Here is a 22292-nt window from a genome sequence, read left to right as displayed (position 1 = left end):
TCAGGTATGATAATGTATAATGTGAAGTCTAATATTAGAAAACGGGGAGAAGATTGTCAAGGATGTGAGCCCTGCTGGCTGCAGAGCATACTGTTGCAGTCGTGGGTAATCAATTTTCAATTTGCTCATTGTTTTTTTTTTCTCCTCTCCTCTCATTCGCTTTAAACTCTCTTCCTTTCCCTTCAATTTTTTATTTTGACTCCACTCTTAACGTCATCCCTCCTGTCCTTCACCTCTCTCCTTTTTCTTCTTTCCTTTTCTTTCCATTTCTCTCTTGTTGCCACTTACATTCCTTTCTTCATTTCTCCTCTGCTTGTTTTCTCTCCTCTCATCTCCTCTCCTTGTTTCATCTCCTTGTTTCCTCTCCTCTCCTCTCCTTTTTTCATCTCCTTGTTTCCTCTTCTCTCATCTCCTCTCTTCTCCTTGTTTCCTCTCTTCTCCTCCTTTTCTTTCCATTTCTCTCTTGTTGTTGCCACTTACATTCCTTTCTTCATTTATCCTCTCCTTGTTTCCTCTCCTGTCATCTCCTCTCCTTGTTTCATCTCCTCTCATTTTTTCATCTCCTTGTTTCCTCTCCTCTCCTCTCCTCTCCTCTCCTCTCCTCTCCTCTCCTCTCCTCTCTCCTCTCCTCTCCTCTCCTCTCCTCTCCCGGGCCCAGGTCCGCGCCCCCGAGGACAAACCGCGCTCCTCTGCACCCCACCCGGCTGCGCGCTGTGTCTGATGTGTGTGATGAGGGACCGCGGGGAGGCGGAGCCCGAGTGCGTGTGTATGTGTGCAGTTTGTTGAGTGTGTCAGAGAGAGAGAGAGAGAGAGCAGAGGGAGAGAACAGTGGGGAGGGAGCGCAGTACCGGGGACAGTTTTCTCTCCCACTCTTTCACTCTAACATCAGATACTATGCTTATCGCTTCGAGTGGCTGGCACTAGAACACAAGGTAAGAGTCATTTTCCTTTATACTTCTGCTCTCTTTGTGTTCACTGTGTGCGCGTTTTGTGCGTGCTTGCTGTCCGCACTTGCTCATGTGCGCTCGTCCCATGTGGGCATCACTTGCTCCCGATTTGTACGACCATGTGGAGCTGCTTTGTGGTGCCAAAAGATATATTTTTTTTAAATCATCGCCGATGTATGTAGGCTATGTCTCTTTGTAAAGACGTGCCATGCGAATCTCTGCTTTGACAGCCAATTGCTATAATCTATGGAATATTAATTTTTTATATATATAGACTATTTACAAGCCACGCTCGACACAATCAGGATATAACGCGTCCTCGTCCTCCCCTGAAGCATATCTGTGCGCTATATCCCCCTGAAGTTTTGTAAGAGCGTGAGTGAAATGCTAAGGATGCTGCGGGGATTTTGTGAGATGCACATGAATTCAGATGCAAGACTGCATTAAGCCTCCTGCCCTCAGCTACTGCGCTTTCATCCAAAGTGCCTCCCAGACAGTGTAATGAGCGTCACTGCCCTGCGTGGCCCCGGACGCGGAGTCCGTGCAGCCTGGGAGCGCCTGGGAGCGGGCAGGTGTCGTGTTCAGGCGCAGACATCAACAACACAAACTCTTGACATTTGTGCTGCAACTGTCTTTATTGTTGCAGAGAAACGGTTCACCCATCGGCAGTTTTCTGATTCTGCTTTTAATTTAATGAAAGAAGACGTGACATAAACTGGCGACAACATCAAACGTCTCCTAGATGTAAAAATATTTTGGAGCTGTCAACGTGTGAGGCTCAAGTAAATATCTGATGGAACTGCGCCTCTGGCTGCTGGCTGCGGAGACCATGCAGTGACAAGTCAGCACAAAGAAACAGACGTCTTCTGGTTGAACTTTCAAAATAAAAGCATACTGGTGAACAGATTCTATAGGCTACATGCTTTTATAGACAAATATTTGCACTCTTAGATTGTTGTTGAACGTCAGTTATCCTAATCCCTGTTAAAAACCAAAATACATCGGTGTGATGGTCTAATGACCATTTTACAGTAGGGCTGGGCAGCATAGGCCTATTCATATTATATCCATATCGTGATATGAGACTAGATATCGTCTTACATTTTGGATATCGTGATACGACAGGTGTATGTTGTCTGATTGTCCTGGTTTTAAAGGCTGCATTACAGTAAAATTATGTCATTTTCGGAACTTACCAGACTGACCTAGCTGTTCTATTATTTGCCTTTACCAGCTTAGTCATTGTATCCACATTACTGATGATTACTCATCAAAAATCTCATTTTGTAAATATTTAGAGAAAGCACCAATTGTCAACCCTACAATATCGCCGCAATATCTATATCGAGGTATTTGGTCAAAATTATTGTCATATTTGATTTTCTCCATATCTCCCAGCTCTATTTTACAGTCCGTAAACACAGTGTATGATTGCATACAATATGTTGGCTGCATCTAGATGATCTCAATATGTGACAAAATAAAAAAATAAAAAATACCTTTGTAATCTTTTATTTTGAAAACTACTGCGCTCATTTTCCGGTTTCCTCTTGTCTTTTTCTGTTTGCCTTGACGCAGCAGAGTGTTCTGCCCGGGCAGGGCTTCTGCTCAGGTTGGGTTGGCTGCATGATGTTTCCCGACTTCAGTTCATTATGCCAGGATCACTTCCCCCCCCCTCCTCCCCCCCTCATTATCCATCAAACTCAATGTTATATTTCAGCATTTTATTAACTGAACGAACGACCTTTGCTTTGAAACGACATGGGGGGGGGTGCAGGCACCGAAACATTAATGTTGCGTAACTGTGCGTCCCAACCGGATACAGCAATACAGAAGAATAATTGTGCACATAAATAATAACAATAAATAATAAAAAATAAAATAAATACAATAAAAAAAAATATAATAACACAAAACGGCCACTTTCATGTGTTTACGTGCATCCAAATGCGTGCATGGAATATATTGCACCTATAGTGTTTTAATTGATATCAGATTATGTGGTATTATGTCTTCATTATGGTGATTTCTGTTGTTATGATGTATGTTATGATTTCAGCTCTGTAAGCTTGAGGCAGATCTGCTGGGCACAGAGAGGGATGCACAACACTTGGTTCTAAATGTTTTATACATGCGGTCTGAAGTCTGGCAGTAGTTTTAAAGAGCAAGTCGGTTAGAACTGCAGCATGCAGGCTGGAAAGAAACAAGAGAAGGATGGGGGGGGATCCTCCTGTGCACCGATGCCGCAGCGGGGCTTCCCTGGGCTTTTTCCTTTCTCTCTGTCTTCCTCTCTCTGTCTACGCAATTTTCCCTGGGCTTCCCTTGTTGTTTTCCCTGCACCAGCCCTTCGCCCAGCCCTTCCTCCAGCCATCTCTCTGTCAATTAGGCCATTCAGCTCCCCACCCTCCATCCCTCCATCCTTCTTTGGAGGAAAAAAAGGCTGTAGGATGCAGATGCTAGCAGCAGAACAAGAAACAACCGAGATCCTGCATGTTTAGAAAATGATCCGGGATGAAGTAGGCACGTCGTTTGTCCCTAAGGGAATGTTTTAGGAATGATTACAGTCATGTTTAATCAAACTGTGTTCATGGCTCCTCGGACAACAGTTTGAACACAGGAATGGTGAGACTTCTGCCTTTCTGTCCTGTGACGTTTGGCATTTGCTCATACAGCCATTTGCACAACTCCACCAACATCTCTAGCTTCTTCTGAGCAGAATCCAAGTTCTGCTTTACCTTTTATATTGGCTGATGGATTATTCATTAACGCTCCTCCTTCCTCTCTCTGTCTCCTTCTCTCTGCATCTCCTCTTCCTCCCCTCCATTATATCCAAGCTCTCTCTCTCTTTCACTCTTGCTTCCTCCCATCTTCTCTTTCTTCCCCCTCCCCTCCCCTCCCTACCTCTCCTCCCCGCTCCCTCGGCATCCCTTCCCGTTAGCAGATTCTCTTATCATGAGCCACCTCACACAGAGAGACATATGTCTCCCTGTTTTCTGCATCTTTTAACCTTTTTTTCCTGGGTGTGTCGTGCTGCTCTTTCATCACTGACCCACCTCACACTCGTTCATTTACAAATCACACTTGGGAAAAGCTCCGGCACCACCACAGGCCTGTGCTGTGTTGGGCTGTTACATAACACTATACTGTATGTCTCATCTCGGCTGTGAAAGTGATAATGTGCAACGGTTTGGTATAATACAATTTTTTGTTATTCATACGCTTATGATTTAGCAGAAAGCTGCATCGTTAAACCTTTCCCATCCATCCGTCACCTGATGTGATGAAGTGATGCATTCAGTGTGTTTGTAGTCTATATCCAGGATTGCTCCGATGTTGACGGAAATTCCACCAGATGTCCTTTTTTTCGGTCAGATGTCCGTTACCTTCCGCTTTCTTTGTGTTGTAATTCTAAACTCCGATGTATTTGTGAGGACTATGGTTAACTGCTCCTCAGATCTCTGCAGGGTAAATCCAGACAGCTAGCTAGACTATCTGTCCAATCTGAGTTTTCTGTTGCACGACTAAAAACTACTTTTGAACGTACACATGTTCCACCAAAACAAGTTCCTTCCTGACGCTATTTTGCAGCAGCACAGGCTAAGCGCCACCCAAGAATATTGTGATTGGTTTAAAGACATGCCAATAAACCAGAGCACGTTTTTCTCCCATCCCAGAATGCTGTGTGGACTAGCCAGACCCTCCTCCACAGCGCTGTGGAGGAAGGTCTGGCAAAGCGAGACTAATGTGTTTGTAATAAGCAGAAGATGAAAATGTAAAGTAAGCATGAACAAGTGACACATACAGGACCTCAAAAGGCATCAATAAAAGATAAATTACCATCAACACTGTTTTGACTGACAAATGATTTCTGGGAAGTGCAGTCCAGACGCATCAGCCAAGAATGTATAGCACCAAAGATGGAACAATGGCTTTCATGTCAAAGTCAGTATGGAGGGAATATTTATTCATAATTCAAATTGAAAGTCCAAAGAGAAAACAAAGCAAGATCAAATTAAAAATAGTATTATTTTAATTAAAAATAGTTTTATTTTACTACGCTACTAGGAAAAATCATGCCATAATTAAATGTGAAATGTAAAAGCTTAAATGGAAATACTTAAATTAAAATCTCAAATAGAAAAAAAGAAATCATTTTATTTTAGCCTTTCCCCTTTATAATTTTCAATTAGACATTTTATCTTTTGAATTTTATGTTTTACATTTGACATTGACATTTTAAGATTCACCTTTTAGATTTCGATTTAACATTAAGCTTTTCATTTAGAAGTGACAGGTGTCAATTTAAATGAGGAGGCGTGGCCCAACGGCTGGTGGGAGGGTCTGAAACCACTTCCAGCTGACAGCGGGGGCTGTGAGTATTACTGGCCGCCGGTAAGCAAGCGATCCCGGCCACCGCCAGCTGGCTGTCACCTAAGACTGGAGCTTCCAAGTCCGACAACATATCGGAGAAAATGTGCAATTGGCCATCAATTTTTGTTTTCTGTACACAGTTAATTTCTTGCATAAAACAGTCTCAGACGAAAAAAGCAATCAATTCTAGAATCTGCGGCGGCGGTTGCGGCTCGCAGAGATTCTCGGTGTGTCCCTTTTTTTACCCCATATCCACGTAGCATCAGAGTAGCGGTGAAGGGAGGGGAGGAGCCCGGTTCAGCCTGCTGGAGAAGCCTGTCTTCTTCCCTTGCCCGGGGCACATCGCTACGGGCTGTTAGAATCTCTAGAAGAGCCGCAGCTGAGCCTCGCATGATTGAACAGCGCTTATAGTTAGATAAAGTTGTGAAATAGCAGACGAAAATTTTAAAAGGTTTACAGTTGTTGCCCGCTGCTACTACCGCAAACTCCCGATCAAGATTCTAGAATTGATTGCTTTTTTCGTCTGCTATTTCACCTCTAAATTCATTTCTGAGACTGTTTTATGCGAGAAATTAACTGTGTACAGTTTGAATATGGGCAGCTTTACAAAAATGTATGGCCAATTGCACATGTTCTCCGCTATGTCTGTCACTTCTAAATGAAAAGCTTAATGTTAAATCTAAATCTAAAAGGTGAATCTTAAAATGTCAATGTCAAATGTAAAACATAAAATTCAAAAGATAAAATGTCTAATTGAAAATTATAAAGGGGAAAGGCTAAAATAAAATAATTTCTTTTTTTCTATTTGAGATTTTGATTAAGTATTTCCATTTAAGCTTTTACATTTCACATTTAATTATGGCATGATTTTTCCTAGTAGCGTAGTAAAATAATACTATTTTTAATTAAAATAATTCTATTTTTAATTAAAATAATTCTATTTTTAATTAAAATAATACTATTTTGTGGATGCATACCCCATTTGTTTCAGGTTTTTTGAGTACAGCCCCTTTAACCACGTAATTATGCATGCTATGTGGTTATACACATTTTGGAAGGGGCTGAAAAACAGCCTTTGTGTTCTTTGGTTTGAAGGGCTTTGTAAGAAATCCTTTGAAAATTAAACTTGGATCTGCATTAAAATATATATCCTGGTAACTAACAAACATGCAGGTTTAAACACACAACCTCCTTATTGGAGGAATAATATAATATAATCTGCAGATTAGCAGGACCACACAAAAAGCAACACACCAAAGAAGCAAAAAAAAAACAATCTCTTTTATCAAAGTAAGCATCACTTTCTCCGTCTTCTTTCGTCTGAGCACCTCATTATCCATCTTCTTCTTGTCTCCTAACTCCGCCTGCATCTTCTCTGTCTGATTGCTCTCTGGGGATACATTTAGGGTTGTTTCTGTACCTCCAGCCTCTCATCCACAGCCTCTTTTCACAGTTTTTAATTACACAAATGATCTGGCTGATTGGTGCAGTGTAAAAATGCGTGTGTCAGGTTCATAGAAACGGTGACAGGGGGATTGATTTTTTTTTTTTTTTTTGGCAGGACAGACGGACGGACGTGCAGACAGTCCGGAGCTCCGTCACTTTGGAGATTTAACTGTAAATTTGAAAATGTGGGAGTGCTGTAGTGAGATGCATCGCTCCCTCAAGTTTGGCTGAAATTTGATCAGTGCTATTTGAGATACTGGCGAGCAGCAAACTAATAAATGAGCAAACAGGCTGATCTTTTCCAATCCCTACACCCCCAGTTTCATCGTGCAGGATAAAAGGACAGACAGGTAAACAGACAGACAGACAGGTAAACAGACAGACAGACAGACAGACAGACAGACAGGTAAACTGACAGACTCTTATGTCTGATAATATCCAGGAGATGGACTTTGAGAAAGGCAGAAAGAACTAGAGATCAGATAGACAGAGCCTTTGAGAGAGGAGATGTTTGAAGTATCACAAGAACAAAAAGACAGCAAAAACATGTCAACCAAGACAGAAAGGCAGACTCATGGATGGACAGACATGCAGATATGGAGCTCCTCATATTCAGCTATTTTTTCATGTGGTTTCAAGTGGTGGTGCGCATACGTGCACGACAAATTCCTTCACCGGAGGATAATTAGAAAATATTTTGTTAAGCAAGAGTTAGTGAAATAGTTTTAGTTTGCATTCATTTTTCGGGTGCTTCACTCTCCTTAATGCCATTTAATAGAAAACATTTTCTGGGACCATAGAGAGCCTCAGGAGTATATATATATATATATATATATTAGGGGTGGTACGGTTCATGAAAAAACACCCGAACCGCTCGGTTCGCTAGTCTCGGTTCGGAGCGTGTGTGTACCGCACGGTTCGTCAGTACACTGTTAAGCTGCACTAACCTCTTACTGCCGTAGTGTCCACTTTATACACCTATGTTAAAACACTAACTGGAAATGACGAGCGGGATGGGCGTGACAAACGCAACCCATGGCAGCTGATTGGACGATCGCGTCACATGGGTCTGGCTGGTCCCTAATTTCAAAGCCAGACTGTCATGGCGGCTCGTTCAGAATACGATCTCATATTGTACTAAAATAGTTCACCGAAAAGTGTTTCTGAAAACATTTTAAGCGAGAAATAGGCCATGCAGTTGCTGAATTTGTCTTCATTTCAGATCGACAAAGGTCAGTTTAAAAGATTTTCGTCAGATTTTGAGAGACACCGAGCCGACCGCTCCTCAAGTTGGAGTAGGGCCCGCCGCGTGCCACGTCCGCGCGTCACGTCCACGTCACCTGCAGAAATGTCAAGTGGGAGAGAGGCTGCCCAGAGCTGTAGGATGCGCCAGCGTCGTTTATAGTCTGGTGTTGGGAACATTTTGGATTTCACGTTACCTATGATGAAATAAAACAATATAGAACTGCCACTGTGTGCACGTTTTGTGCAACATGCATTCAATATGCTAATTTTAGCTATATATCATATGCTGAAGTATATTCTGGAGTGTTAAAGAAAAAATAAGAACTGTACTGAACCGAAAACCGTGATCCTAAAACCGTGATACAAACCGAACCGTGGGTTTTGTGAACCGTACCACCCCTAATATATATATATATATAAATACTAGTATAGTATTATACACAATTTAGGAACTGTCATGCCCAGAAAATCGCTCCCATAGGTTGTTTGTTCAAGCAGCAATTATGACTCATCAGCAGTTAATCATATTAATGAATTATTGGTCGTCGTATTTATTACGGAAGCAAAGTAAGAAGTTAGGTGACAAGGAAGGTCGGGGTGGTGAATGGGTCAAACAAACACAGGACTTTCACCCAGGAGACTGGGGTTCGTGTCCTGTTTGAAATTAAAAGGTGAGTTTTTTTTAAATTACGGAACAAATGGAGCAAACGGAACTACGTCACGTTCTGGTAACCACAACTTAAGTAACGTACCAGATGATTTTAACTCAAACCACAATCTTTTTCAAGTAGTTCTTTTTGCCTGAAATTAACAAAACTGAGACAGTTACACCCCTGTGAGTGGAGGGTAGGAATGAACAGCCTACTGTATATCGTCGTATGGTTTGCAGGACTTGTTGACATTGTATCTTGTTTTTGTGTGAACTATTCCCTTTTTATTTATTTTTTGGGGCATTTTCGGCCTTTAATTCCACAGGACAGATGAAGACATGAAAGGGGAGAGAGAGGGGGAATGACATGCCACTAAGGGTCGCAGGTCGGAGTCGAACTCACGGGCGCCGTGTCAAGGAGTAAACCTCTATATATGTGCGCCTGCTCTACCAACTGAGCTAACTCGGCCACTGAACTCTTCCTTTAAATCACAAAGTCACAATCAGTCACACAGAGTGAATGCACAAACATACATCAGAGAGTGCGACAGATTCTTCAGACAGACAGGCGAGGGCTGAGTGCTGCATCTGCGTGTCATTGATAAACTAACTACAGGCAGTATATGTGTGTGTTTTGTGTGTGTGTGTGTGTGTGTGTGTTCTTCTGAAAGAAATAACTGCTGCAATGGCCTCCTGCTGAGATGCTACAGAATCTCTGTTATTATCATGTGTTTGAAACTGTGTGTTATAGAGGCACTGAAATACACACACAAACACACAAACACACACACACCCGTGCATACATGTGCACGCACACACACACACACACACACACACACACACACACACACACACACACACACACACACACACACACATTTCTCTATTTTACTTTCAGTGCTACAAGGTTACATAACCAGCAGAGTAACTGTGGCACGTTTCCATTGATATTACAGTAGCTCCCTTTCACTCCTGACATTGAACTGGTGTCTCCCCACCTCTTTAAAGCTTCCTTCTCTCCTTCTTTCACCTTTACACTTTACCTCGGCCGTCCTCTCTCCCTCTGACCGTCCCTCTGTCGGCAGCTCCTACCTGTCCGAGTGCTGTTGTGTCTGTCTGTGTTCCTCCTATTGTCGCTCTGGCACTGCGCCGACGCCCTGAGGACTTATGATCGCTCTATACTGCTACATATCAAAAACTCTTTAGAGCTACAATCCACTGGGCTCCTTGGCCCACACTCCAGATGTCACCCGACGTTCATCAACTCTCCCGCGGACTGCGTTCGCCGGCTCTCCTGCTACATTTCCCGCCGCAAGAAGCGGCGCAGGAAGCGAGGAAATCACGGCGGTGTTCGAGTGCGGATCAGGGGATTTGCGAGTGTCTCCTGTGCACAACTATCACCTCGCTGGCTCTCCATCGAATTTGCAGGGAGCAGGGGCCTCTACCTGGCTCGTCGATCATGGGACCTGAGATACTCCTGTCACCTCTCCATCTCGCCGGCTCACTGCCCTGCAGCTCCACCAAGACTGCACGTTCGAAGCGGCGGGGTGAACCTCCTGAAAATTCGCCCATTGCAACGCTCTCAACTTCCACAGCCTTTGGATTACCTTGCGACTAAAGTGGCGCTACTGAACTGCAGGTCCGTGTCAAACAAGACACGACTTTTTTTACCCAGCGAGATCTGGACACGCTGTCTTTAACGGAGACATGGATTGGCTCCGGTGCTGGTGAGACATCTGTTTTTGGCGAACTTTGCCCCACTAACTGTTCATTCATAAGCACTCCGAGGAGTTCGGGAAGAGGAGGCGGAGTGGCTTTGATCTTTAAAAATCGGCTTAAGGTACAAACACTCTCCGCTGGGAGCTTTTCCTCCTTTGAAGTACAATGCGTAAAAGTAAAATCTGCTACTACACCATTGATGTGCAAACTTGTTTACAGGCCTCCCAAATCAGATAAACATTTCATAAAAGAATTTTCTGACTTTCTGTCTCATTATGCAACATCCTCTGACCGTTTGTTGATTTTGGGTGATTTTAATATTCATGTCTGTTGCCCATAAACCCTTGGTTAGTGAGATTTGCCATGTAATGTAATCATTCAGCCTCTTCCAGCACATAAATCAGGCGACTAATGTTCAGGGGCACACTCTTGATCTGTTGTTATCCCATGGGTTTTCCATTGATAACATAAGCATTGAGGATGCATCCTTCTCTGACCATATGCCTATCGTGTTCAATGTTAAAATACTTAACTCACTGTATACACCACTACTCTCATTATATTAACCGTTTTAATGCAACTAAGTTCTCGGAATGCTACTTGGGGAAATGCTATCACTGACTCTATCACTGCCCATGATCACCTTTTGAGCCCTAATGAACTAATATCCTTATTCAACACATCTTGCTCAGCTTTCCTTGAAACTGTGGCCCTCTAACTGTGGCCCTAATTTTAAATCTCAACGGTGGCTTGATGATTCCACCCGCCAGCTCAGGCAGGTTTGTCGAAGAGCTGAGCGTAAATGGAAAAAAGATCACCTGGCCAATTTCCAAGCTGCAGCTACTCCTGTTGTATCTGACACCCCACCTCGTTTCCCCATTGCTACAGCTACTTTTGACCAATTCCAAGCAGTGTCCTACACTGAACTATAGGACATTGTAAAGCACATGAAGCCATCAACGGCCCAGAACAATCCTATCCCTTCACAGATTATCAAAGATGCTTTTTATGCTATTGGTTCCTCCATTCAATTTATTATTAACTCCTGCCTTGCCACCGGCACCGTTCCTACATGTTTCAAGCATGCAGTTGTCCAGCCTATGCTAAAGAAACATAATCTGGATGTAAAATGATATATATCCAGCCTATCTCTAAACTGCCTTTTATCTCAAAAATCTTGGAGAAGGTGGTGTTAACGCAGCTGCTTCCATACCTCAACTCAACAGAGATCATAGAACATTTCAATCTGGGTTCAAAGCCCGTCACAGCACTGAGACAGCCCTGATAAAGGTGACAAATGACCTGTTGCTCACTCTTGATTCAGGCGCTAATACCATCCTGGTCCTGCTGGATCTTAGTGCTGCATTTGACACTGTAGACCATGGTATACTACTAGAGCGTCTTGAACAGTGGGTTGGCATTAAGGGTACAGCTCTGAACTGGTTTCACTCCTACTTCCACCAAAGATCTTTTTCAATATCCATAGGTCAATACTCTTCATCCCCTGCCCATGTGTCTTATCGTGTCCCCCAGGGATCCATTCTGGGTCCAGTACTTTTCAGCCTTTACATGCTCCCTCTAGGTATCATCATCAGAAAATTTTATATTTCATTCCATTTCTATGCAGATGACTCCCAACTGTACATCCCACTTAAATCCGGCAACTCCATGCAGCCTCTTTTAGACAGTTTGAAAGAAATAAAAATCTGGATGGCTATCAATTTCCTTCAGTTAAATGATAACAAAACTGAAGTTATTGTCTTTGGCCCTTCAAAATCCAAAACTTCCATCCCTGCCAATCTTGGTCCCCTTGCCCCCTATGTTAAATCCCATGCACGTAACCTGGGTGTTATTTTGGACTCCCATCTTAACCTGGACAAACAAATAGCATCTGTTGTAAAGACCAGTTTTTATCAATTAAGAATAATTTCCAAACTAAAGTCTGCTCTGTCATACAATGATCTGGAAAAAGTAATCCATGCTTTCATAACCTCCCGCCTAGGCTATTGTAACTCTCTCTACTTTGGTCTCCCTCTGACTCTGGTGGCACGGCTTCAGATGGTGCAAAATGCAGCGGGTAGGCTGCTGACGAACACAAAAAAGCGTGATCACATTACACCTGTCCTAGCCTCCTTGCACTGGCTTCCAGTCCAGTCTAGGATACAATTTAAAATACTGCTGATGGTTTTTAAAGCCCTTCACGCCCTGGCCCCCAGCTACATAGCTGGTATCATTCATCCCCATGTAGCCCCCAGGTCCCTCAGACCCTCCAGTCCTGGTCCCAGCTTAAGTAAAAAGGTGACAGAGCTTTTTCTGTTGCTGGCCCTCAGCTGTGGAAACAACTGCCACCTGACATTAGAAATGCTCCTTCAATTACAATATTCAAAACCAGGCTCAAAACTCACCTATTTACATTGCCACCCCACCCCTGTGTTGTAATTGTCTTACCCTGCTATGTCTGTAATTAAGTGTTTGTCTATTGATGTCGTCTTAACTTAAATCACTGATATTTTATTTTATTGTTATTATTCTGTGGCTAATGCACTATATACAGCACTTTGGTCAGTGCAAGCTGTTTTTAAATGTGCTATAAAAATAAATTTTACTTACTTACTTACTTACTCTGTCTTTCTCTCTAATTTCTTCAACTTGCATTAAATACATTTGTTACCCTCTTGCTTACCCTTTCCTCCACGTTATCACTTATATATGTAACCTCACTCATCTGCTCTCTCTCTCTCTCTCTCTCTCTCTCTCTCTCTCTCTTATCCGTCTCTACAGCCTACTGTTAGAATATGAATGAGGATTTATAGTGCCATTCGCATGGCCACGGCTTGCTTTATTCTGTCCAGAGATGCGGGCTCCACCAGGTTGACACTGTGTGTCCATGTGATTATAAAAGTTTCTTTGTCTGAGTGCGTTCAGGTAGTGGAGTTGTTATGTAAATGCTGTTCAAGGAACAATAAAATGTAAATCACCAAATCAGTCTGGTTAGGATGGTTTGTGCTGAATCCATCCACTGATTGCAGCAATTCAAATTCAATTCAAATGAAATGAACTTTTGCCGTCAAACAAATATCCTTCACTCACTTTCTCCTTGTGCATCAGTCTGCATCATCAGTTTTCTGTGTGCTTCAGGGATGTGTGTGTGTGTGTGGTGTGTGTGTGTGTGTGCGCGCGCTTGGCTAATAAAGGCTCAGAGGCCTCCAGGGGGACTGAGACTGCAGGAGGAGAGTTTATAGCACCAGCATCTTATGGTCCTTCCATGTCTTCTCCTCTATCATTCCTCTATCTTTACAGCCTCACTTCATTTTTCTTTTTAAATGAATCCACCCCTTGGCTTGCTTAATCTACCATCTCAGTCTTTCCTGTTTTTCTTTTATCTCTCATCCAATTGCTTTCCTTTCATCCTCTTGCTTTCTTTCCATTCCTCAAAAAAAACAATGCAATCCTCATCCAACATCTATTCTTTACTTCCTTCTCATCCTCTTCTCTTTTCATTGCCCCTTGTCTCTCTCTCTCATTCTAACACTTCTGTTCCATCCACCAAATTACTTTTTCGCCCCCTTCTCGCCCTCTTCTCTCTTCTGTCTCCAGTGCTTGTGGATTTTTTATCCTTCCTTCTCCCTTCCTTCACCTCCTTCTGTCATGCTCTTTTCCCCTCATCTGATTTTCTCTCGGTTCTTCACTCTGTTCCGACACTCGACTCCGTCAGTGCTTTCTGTTGTCACCTCTTTTCAATCTCTGTTAAAGACCAAAATGTAAATAACGTGTTAAGATACGATAAATATCCTCTGAGAAACTCCCACTCATCCTTTTCCCTGTCTGACTGACAGATTCAATTTCTGCCCAGTCGTCCTTTACTGCACCTCTGTCCTTCATTCTTTCCCCGTCTCTCTTCACACATCAACCACCCTCAAGCCAATCTGTTCTTAACTCTCCACCTCCACTTTACCTTGGCGTGTGATTGACAGGCAGTAAATGTGTCCACTCATGCATTGTCCTCTGACTCCTCAGAGATCCAGAGAGGGAGAAAGAGAGTTGTTAGTGGGCAGTGATGTCATCTCTGAGCTGGGCTGATGTGATCTGAATGTCATCTGAGATCCCTTTCAGGGACGTTGAGACGGTTTCTATTTCAATTCCATCGTGTTTGTTTATGTTTCCGTCTCGACCGTCTGAGTTGGAGTATACCGTGTGACGTCGCTAAATACCCTACATCTACGTACAGTATTTAACCATTTATTGGTGGAGAGCCAGTTGTTCAGAAAAGAACTGAAGTGGAGATGTGTCTTAATTGGCCTGTGAATGTCAGAAGTTTTTAAATGTCGAAATTTTTTGATACATTTTGAGAGTTTGCTGCGCTGACTCTTGGTTGCTACAAATAGTTCAGAGCCGACCCTGTATATCGTGTGTTTGTGCTCTATCAGGATGAGGATGCACATGTTTTAACCCTGTTGCCAGACAAGAACATTTATATTCTGCAACACGATTGAGTTGTTTTTTACATCCAATCCCAACGTTTTTACAATTCTCATTTACATTTCATCATCTGTCATCCTTTTCATTTACACATATATTCACAGTATAGGACAGTTGAAAACACACACACACACACACACACACACACACATGCGCGCGCATGCATGCATGCATCAACAGACACGATACACCCACATACAGTCATTGGTCTGACTCCAGGAACTGTGCCACCAGCTGTCCCCCTATTGGCTGTTGTCCTGCTGGTGTGTGTGTGTGTGTGAGTGTGTGTGTGTGTGTGTGTGTGTGTGTGTGCGCAAGCGTGTGTGTAGGGAGGTCTCTCTCGCTTTCCCTCAATCTCATTCTGTTACTCTCGCCCACTCTTTCTTTCTCTCATCCACATCCTGGGACTTCTAGGAGCTGGAACTCTCATCTAGAGGATGGACATACAGCAGATTAAACATCCTGCGTCATCACCAGTGTTAAGACCTACAACAAGAGGAAACAAATATTTGTACTTCGTAGAAGATTAGAACCGTTTCAAATCACTGTGAGATAAAAGCCGCCCCCTCTTTCTTTATTTCTTGCTCATTGTGTCAATCAATCATCAAACTGTCCCTCTTGGATCTAATAGAGTTTGAATTTGTGCAGCCTGAAAAGACTACGATTGCTGCAGCCCATCCGAAAGATGTCACTTAAACCTTGCAACACTTTTTGTGATATTTTTTGGAAATATAACGTTTGTGGACATTTCTCTATGTAGTGTTTCTCCTGTGGATAAGCCCGGAAGTAACTTTCCCCCATGAATTGAGCCAATATGGTCTTAGTGCTTCCTGCCATTCCATACACCGTCCGCAATCTACATAAATCAAATAGTTAGTGTCAGCTAGATTACATATTGTTTAGTTTCCGTAACTTAAAAAATGGTCCTCCTTTCACAGAGCTGGCTGTTTAAAATGAGATTGGGGTTGGTTTTTATTTGACTTGAATAAGTGGTTCTGAAATGGATTATTTTTTCCATTTCTGGTTGGACCATTTATTGTGGGAAAATTGCTGTGAAGAAGGGTGTCATATGCTGTACAGATCATAAAGCCCCCTGAGGCAAATTTGTGATATTTACTTGAAAAATTGTCAACCGGCGTTGGTTGAATTTGGGTTTAATTCTTGCGCTTGCTCTTAAATTCTGGGAGGAACTGATTAAATGTGACAATGTGCTCCTCAATACTTGAATGTTCTTTGTCGCTCCTCGTCTTCCTCCTCCTGATTAGATTAGGGTCGTTTTCAGCCACAGTCTCATTGAATCTTCTCTGCCTGAATCAAAAGTAACAGGACACACACACACACACACACACACACACACACACACACACACACACACACACACACACACACACACACACACACACACACACACACACACACACACACACACACACACGCTGTGATTGGTTATTGCTTTTTCTTCCCTCCTCCACACACCTCCACACTGTGACTCATCACACACACACACTGTGACCATCGAATCCTGTCGCTGACTTCTCTAAACCAGTAATGGTCTCACTGATGTCTGAATGTGTGTGTGTGTGTGTGTGTGTGTGTGTGTGTGTGTGTGTGTGTATGTATTGAAATATTATATTCCACAGCCGGATGCTTTCTGTAATCTGTCCTCGGAAACTGCAGCAGTTCATTTTAATTAATTGAAAAATCACAATATCGGCTCCTGCAGGATGCTGCAAATTGATGTTTCAGACTCTTTAACAAGGAGGTATTTGATCCAAAACAACAAAGTGTGAAGAGCTGGTGTGTGTGAAAATTCTATATGTATATACAAAAGTGTATATACACATACACAAAATCAATTGTGTGTGTGTGTGTGTGTGTGTGTGTGTGTTCTTCAGTGTGTGGCCATATGGTCATCAGGCAGCCCTTCGTAATCAAGGCAGTAAGTGTGTTACATAAGATGCATGGCCGTAAATCTGATCTAACAGTGTGGGGGGGGGGACAATAAACATAACATTTCTGAAGAGCAATTTTTGAAGGGGACACAAATAATACAGCCACAATTATACTTGTAGAGGACATGTGTCCACAGAGGAAAGCCTTAATACTATCATTAGTGTAGCATGGAGACTGTACCATTATCCTTCTTTTCAGTGTTTCTCTTGATTCAATGAAAAAGCTGACTAAATTGACCAAAATATTCTTCTTTAAAACCATGTATTTATTTTTAAGTTCACAATCAAGCCACAAAAATACCTTAAAACATAATGACTTATTTTGAAAAAGTGTTCCCATATAAAAGAAATACAATACTTTTGTACACTTGTTAACTTAGCTGATCATAATGTAAATTAGTGAGCCGCTGGTAAAGCTCATCTGCTCACCCTGACAGCCACATGAGCCACACTGTCTGCAGCAAACCTACTTATCTGCCACTTAACATCATATTGAACAAAACACAACTGTAGATAGATCTTCAATATTAACCCTGATATCAGTTCACACACATAACGTTAAGGTAACGCTACATAATATTACTAACATAACGAACTTTTTGTCATGACTAATTCATTAATTACTCAGCATCATTTCCATTTGAGAAAAGAACAACGTCATCCGATGTTTAATGTGATTAAAACAGCCTTGAACCGCCTACTTACTACATTCCTGTCACCATCCGATGTGACTGACTGAGTGAGTCGAGTGCAGATCCGATTCCTAACGTACAGCAGGCAGTGGACCAAACCACTGTGAGGCAAAGGAGGGGGAACTCAAAATGTTCCTAAACTTAAAAAGCATTTTTTGGGGTTTGTATTGTTTTACTACTTACACAGATATGTTAAGTATACATCTCTATGTTATTTACAAAACACAGCATGGTTTTCTAGGGGGGGACAACCCTTAGATGGGGGGGGGGGGGTCCTGACCCCCCCGACACCCCTGGGATTTACGCCCTAAGATGTAAACATTTATCCTGCCATGCACAGTAACATCACTGACCTCTGACCTCAGAAATTGTATTACAGAAGTCAGAGGTCATCCTAGTTTTTCATTTGATCAGTATTTATCCAGAGCAGACTTTGCTGAGCATATATATATATATATTTTTTTTTTACATACGTTAAAAGTATCTCTTTGTGGTATAAAGACAGCTGTGAGTCAATCACGCCTGTGACACTAAAGCATTTATTGATCACTGTTCATACTTATCATACAGACAGATTACTAGAGTAAATACAAATTAGTGTCCCAGTGTTTACTGATGAGCTGCTACAGAAAACATTATGTAATGAAATGCTACATGTCGGATGTGGATGCATCTTGCAGAAGCCTCTGGCTCTCATTACGCAACTCAGAGCTCACTGTCCGTGGTGGTCAGATGTGGCTGCAGTTAGCTTAGCTTCTTAGGCAGTTGCATTACACTCTTATAACACTGTCAGACTCACAATGGAAAGTTAAAAAAAAAAGGGTCAAGTCGATGCAGCAGAAACAGAGATATTGACTTTTCTATTCCACACATTCTTCTTCCTTGTCAAAACCTACATTACCCACAATGTAGTCTATATCCACGACCTTCCACTGCCGATGTCCGATTCCTTCCTCTTTCTTTGTGTTGGCCTTCTAACCTCCGGTGGATTTGTGAGGACTATGGTTAACTGCTCCTCAGATCTCTGCAGGGTAAATCCAGACAGCTAGCTAGACTATCTGCTAACAGTTCAGTCCATTTTCTGTACTGCCGTACATGCAGATGAAGGGCGGCACTACCAGGAAGTCTGCGTTTACCCGGCGGTAAATTTCCACTGGATTACTAGCTTCAGAAGGGTTGAAAATTATCACTTTTCGCTCTTAAGTGTTTAGCTTAGTGCAGAGCCATTGCACAGTCCTTCCAGAAAAAGACGGCACAGAACCCCCAACTGCTCGGGGCGCCTTTCCATGGGCAGCCCCCTCACTCTGACATCTCTCCATTAGTGCATGTATAGGTACTGAGCATGTGTGTGTAATTCAGGCCTGTGTATAATAATGTGTGTGTGTGTGTGTGTGTGTGTGTGTGTGTGTGTGTGTGTGTGTGTGTGTGTGTGTGTGTGTGAGTGAAAACATTGTAATTTCCCTTGCGGGATTAATAAAGTATACATTATTATTATTATTATTATATAAACCAGGACCATTAATTTATGTGTTTTGCAATGAAATAAACTGTTTACAATGAAAATCCCTACAGAGCACGTTTAACTCACATGCAACTTCTGCTATCTCGTTAAAGTTTAACTCAAGCCTGCTCGAGAAAATGTAATCCATAAGTGTAACCCAAGGGGGAAAAAAGGAAATTTCTAACACAATAATTCTTTATTTACACGGTGAGTGCATATTCTTGCTTTCTGCGCTGTAAATATTTTATGAAGAATTATTCCCAAGTCCTAAATGAGCTGGCAAATCTGTACAATGAGAAAATGACCCGGCTGACTGATCTCACTGACTCTCTTTTATGTTTCTCTTCCGCTGTGCTTCCGCTGCGGCCGGGCACCGTGTTGTTTTTTTTAGACAGCAACAGGGTCAGAGCCGGGGTCCGTCGTTGCGACCATCGGGGCCATTGCTCATTGTTACTGCAGGATAACTGGCCGCGGCTATTATTTAGCACGGAGGCACACCTCAAAGCATCCATGGCTACACTCACACTAATTACACACAATACAATACAAAAAAAACTATCTTCTCCTCTCAATCCTTCAAACACGGCAATGTGGTTGATAATAAAGAAAATGACACACACACACACACACACACACTGGCACATCAAATGTTTCCCCGACACTGACACACACAGGCGCAGAAGGTAGTCCCTCTGTGTGTCAGCACGAGCGAGTGTTTTTGTTCTGCTGGTAGTATTGTTTTCGGGGGTTTGCCTCTCTTATCTGGCCGCCTGCCTACACCCTCGTCTGGCTGCTCTTCCTGATAACACGTTGTTGTTCAGTGGTGTCCTCTAATAGCAACACACTTATGTGGACAACACACATAACTTTCAACGAACTGGAAAAAAAATGCCATTTGTATATACAGTACATCAAATCAAAACGCTTTCCCATTCAAGTAAATGAGAAAGCGTGTCCAAACTTTTGACTGGTACTGTATATATACTGAATAAAATTATAAACGCAACACTTTTGTTTTTGCCCCCATTTTTCATGAGCTGAACTCAAAGATCTAAGACTTTTTCTATGTACACAAAAGGCCTATTTCTCTCAAATATTGTTCACAAATCTGTCTAAATCTGTGTTAGTGAGCACTTCTCCTTTGCCGAGAAAATCCATCTCACACCTCACAGGTGTCGCATATCAAGAAGCTGATTAGACAGCAGGATTATTGCACAGGTGTGCCTTAGGCTGGACACAATAAAAGGCCACTCTAAAATGTGCCGTTTTACTGTATTGGGGGTCCAGGGGGGGTTGTGGGTCCGAAAACCAGTCAGTATCTAAATGCTGTGTGAGGAGGAAGGTCTGGCAAAGCGAGACTATGCTGAAACTAACAATGATGATGATATTAGGGGTGAGGTCGAGAGATGAAGATCAATGCAGGTATAAGTAGAATAAGTTTGAATGTGTGAGTCAGGAGCAGCTTGCAGTTTCTGGATGGATAGACATTTAGATTGTCAATCTCCAACTTCCTGCTGTGTCAGTGATCTTTTGAATGCCTCTTTCAAAGTTGCAGCGTCACACACGATTAACTCACCTATGGCGTGTAATCTAAAATAAACCTAAAGAGGGTAAAACCAATAATTGCTGTTGTGTAACTCGGTTCCCGCTGTCTCTCTGTCCTGTGTTGAAGCTTTTTACCGCCCAGTGTGACACAGTCTCACTCCAGTCGTGCTTGGTTGTAACGATTGGCTGTTTGATTATTATCATGTGGTTAAGTTCAAATTGATTTGTTCAGCTGGTGTTAAAGTAATATCACAAACTGCAATATTAAACTACTTTATGGCTTCATCAGTGTGGCTTAACTTTTTTGCCAAAGTGTTAAGATTGTATTAATTTGTATACACTATCCATCGCTGCTTCCTGCATTGACATACTGTTGTCTATAAAGGAAAATTAGGCAGTCACCTGAACTTAACTCAGTTTTGCCCAGACACTTTAAAAAGTGGATCTGTTGGTTCACAACAGTAAGCCTCATCCGAATGTCACACTCAGGTCTCTGTGTGCAGCCCACTCATGATCTACTATGGCATTAAAAAACAAACGAAACTAAAACTAACAGCTGCTGCAGCTGCTGCGGAGCAGCTGAGTCTCAGCTGTCACTCAGTTCTGCATCCATGAGCCGGATCCTCATATAATCAAGCCCACAGGACAAGCAATAAACAAACATGGATGCTGTTAATAGCTTCTGCTTTCAAAAAGGCTGCTGTTCAGCAACCGGTGTAGATTCCCACAGAACTCGAATGCACCACTGCGCAATAACAAACATCAACAAAACAAAAGGCAAAATAAAAGAGGACGTGTTTCATTACATTTTTAACATTTACATGCTCATTTTCATGCCTCGTGAAAAATCTGATGTGTTTTTATTTTTTATTTTTTTTACTATTGACAGATCTGTAGTCAATAGTGATTAACAGTGATCGATTCTGGGGGACAAACACAATAGATAATGATTTTTTTTGCCCGTTCCTCCTCCACACAAACAGCATCCAGTTTCTCTCCCTAAAGGTAAAACTAATAAAGACTTCATAATTTCTAATTATATTGTGCCAGCGCACTGCAGGTGAGGGCTCTTATGTCTTATTGATTTAATGTTTTGAACAATTTCCAGAAATATCGGGGGAGATAATAACGCAAGGCAATTGAAAGGAGTGTTTAAGCCTTGAGGTAACTGACTCATAGATTATTCAACAGAAGGTGAATATCTATATTTGTGGTTCTAATATAAAATGTGTTCAGGCTAGAAAGGCACTATGGGTCTCCAGCTGGACTTTTTTTCATTGTACTCGTATCTGCTTTGAGATTCCTTTGTCTTTTATAAGCATCGATAGCCTCATTACTTCCTGGTTTTATTTCTGCCCCAGGGTCAAAGGGATTAAATTGGTGGAGATGCAACACCTCTAACAATATCTTGGGGAGATATAGAATAAAGGAGAATAAGGGAGTCAGACAGAAAGACAGGGACGATGTCAGATGTGATAAAGAGGCACTGTGGCCACATGTTCAGTACGTTCAGAACAGAATTAGCACTGTTGTCCTGATGGAAAAAGACACAGAGCTGAGTTGTTGGTGGTGGTGGGTTGCTCCATGCAGGTACAGGTGAGAAGACACACGGTAGATGATTATGTGGATTATGTATTAGGGGTCAGGATCCCTGACTGTGCCAACACAGCTTTCTAATATTATGGTCGGTCTGAACACAGCTGACAACTTTTTTTTTTTTCTATCTTACAAACTTTTGCTCCTTTC

At 42.3% G+C, this 22292-nt stretch overlaps 1 protein-coding gene across 2 annotated transcripts in view; it reads left to right on the top strand.

The window, feature by feature from the left end:
- The first annotated feature begins 801 nt into the window (after positions 1-801).
- slc8a2b (solute carrier family 8 member 2b) overlaps positions 802-22292 on the top strand; it is a 191529-nt gene continuing 170038 nt past the window's right edge. The window contains exon 1 of one of the 2 annotated variants that reach the window (XM_039779394.1): positions 802-932. The gene's annotated coding sequence lies outside the window, so the exon portion shown is untranslated. The remainder of the gene's footprint in view (positions 933-22292) is intronic. The other variant, XM_039779404.1, reaches the window with a different exon arrangement.

Source organism: Perca fluviatilis, chromosome 2 (assembly GCF_010015445.1).
Source record: "Perca fluviatilis chromosome 2, GENO_Pfluv_1.0, whole genome shotgun sequence".
Taxonomy (NCBI): Eukaryota; Metazoa; Chordata; class Actinopteri; order Perciformes; family Percidae; genus Perca; species Perca fluviatilis.
This window is presented reverse-complemented; position numbering and strand designations above follow the sequence as displayed.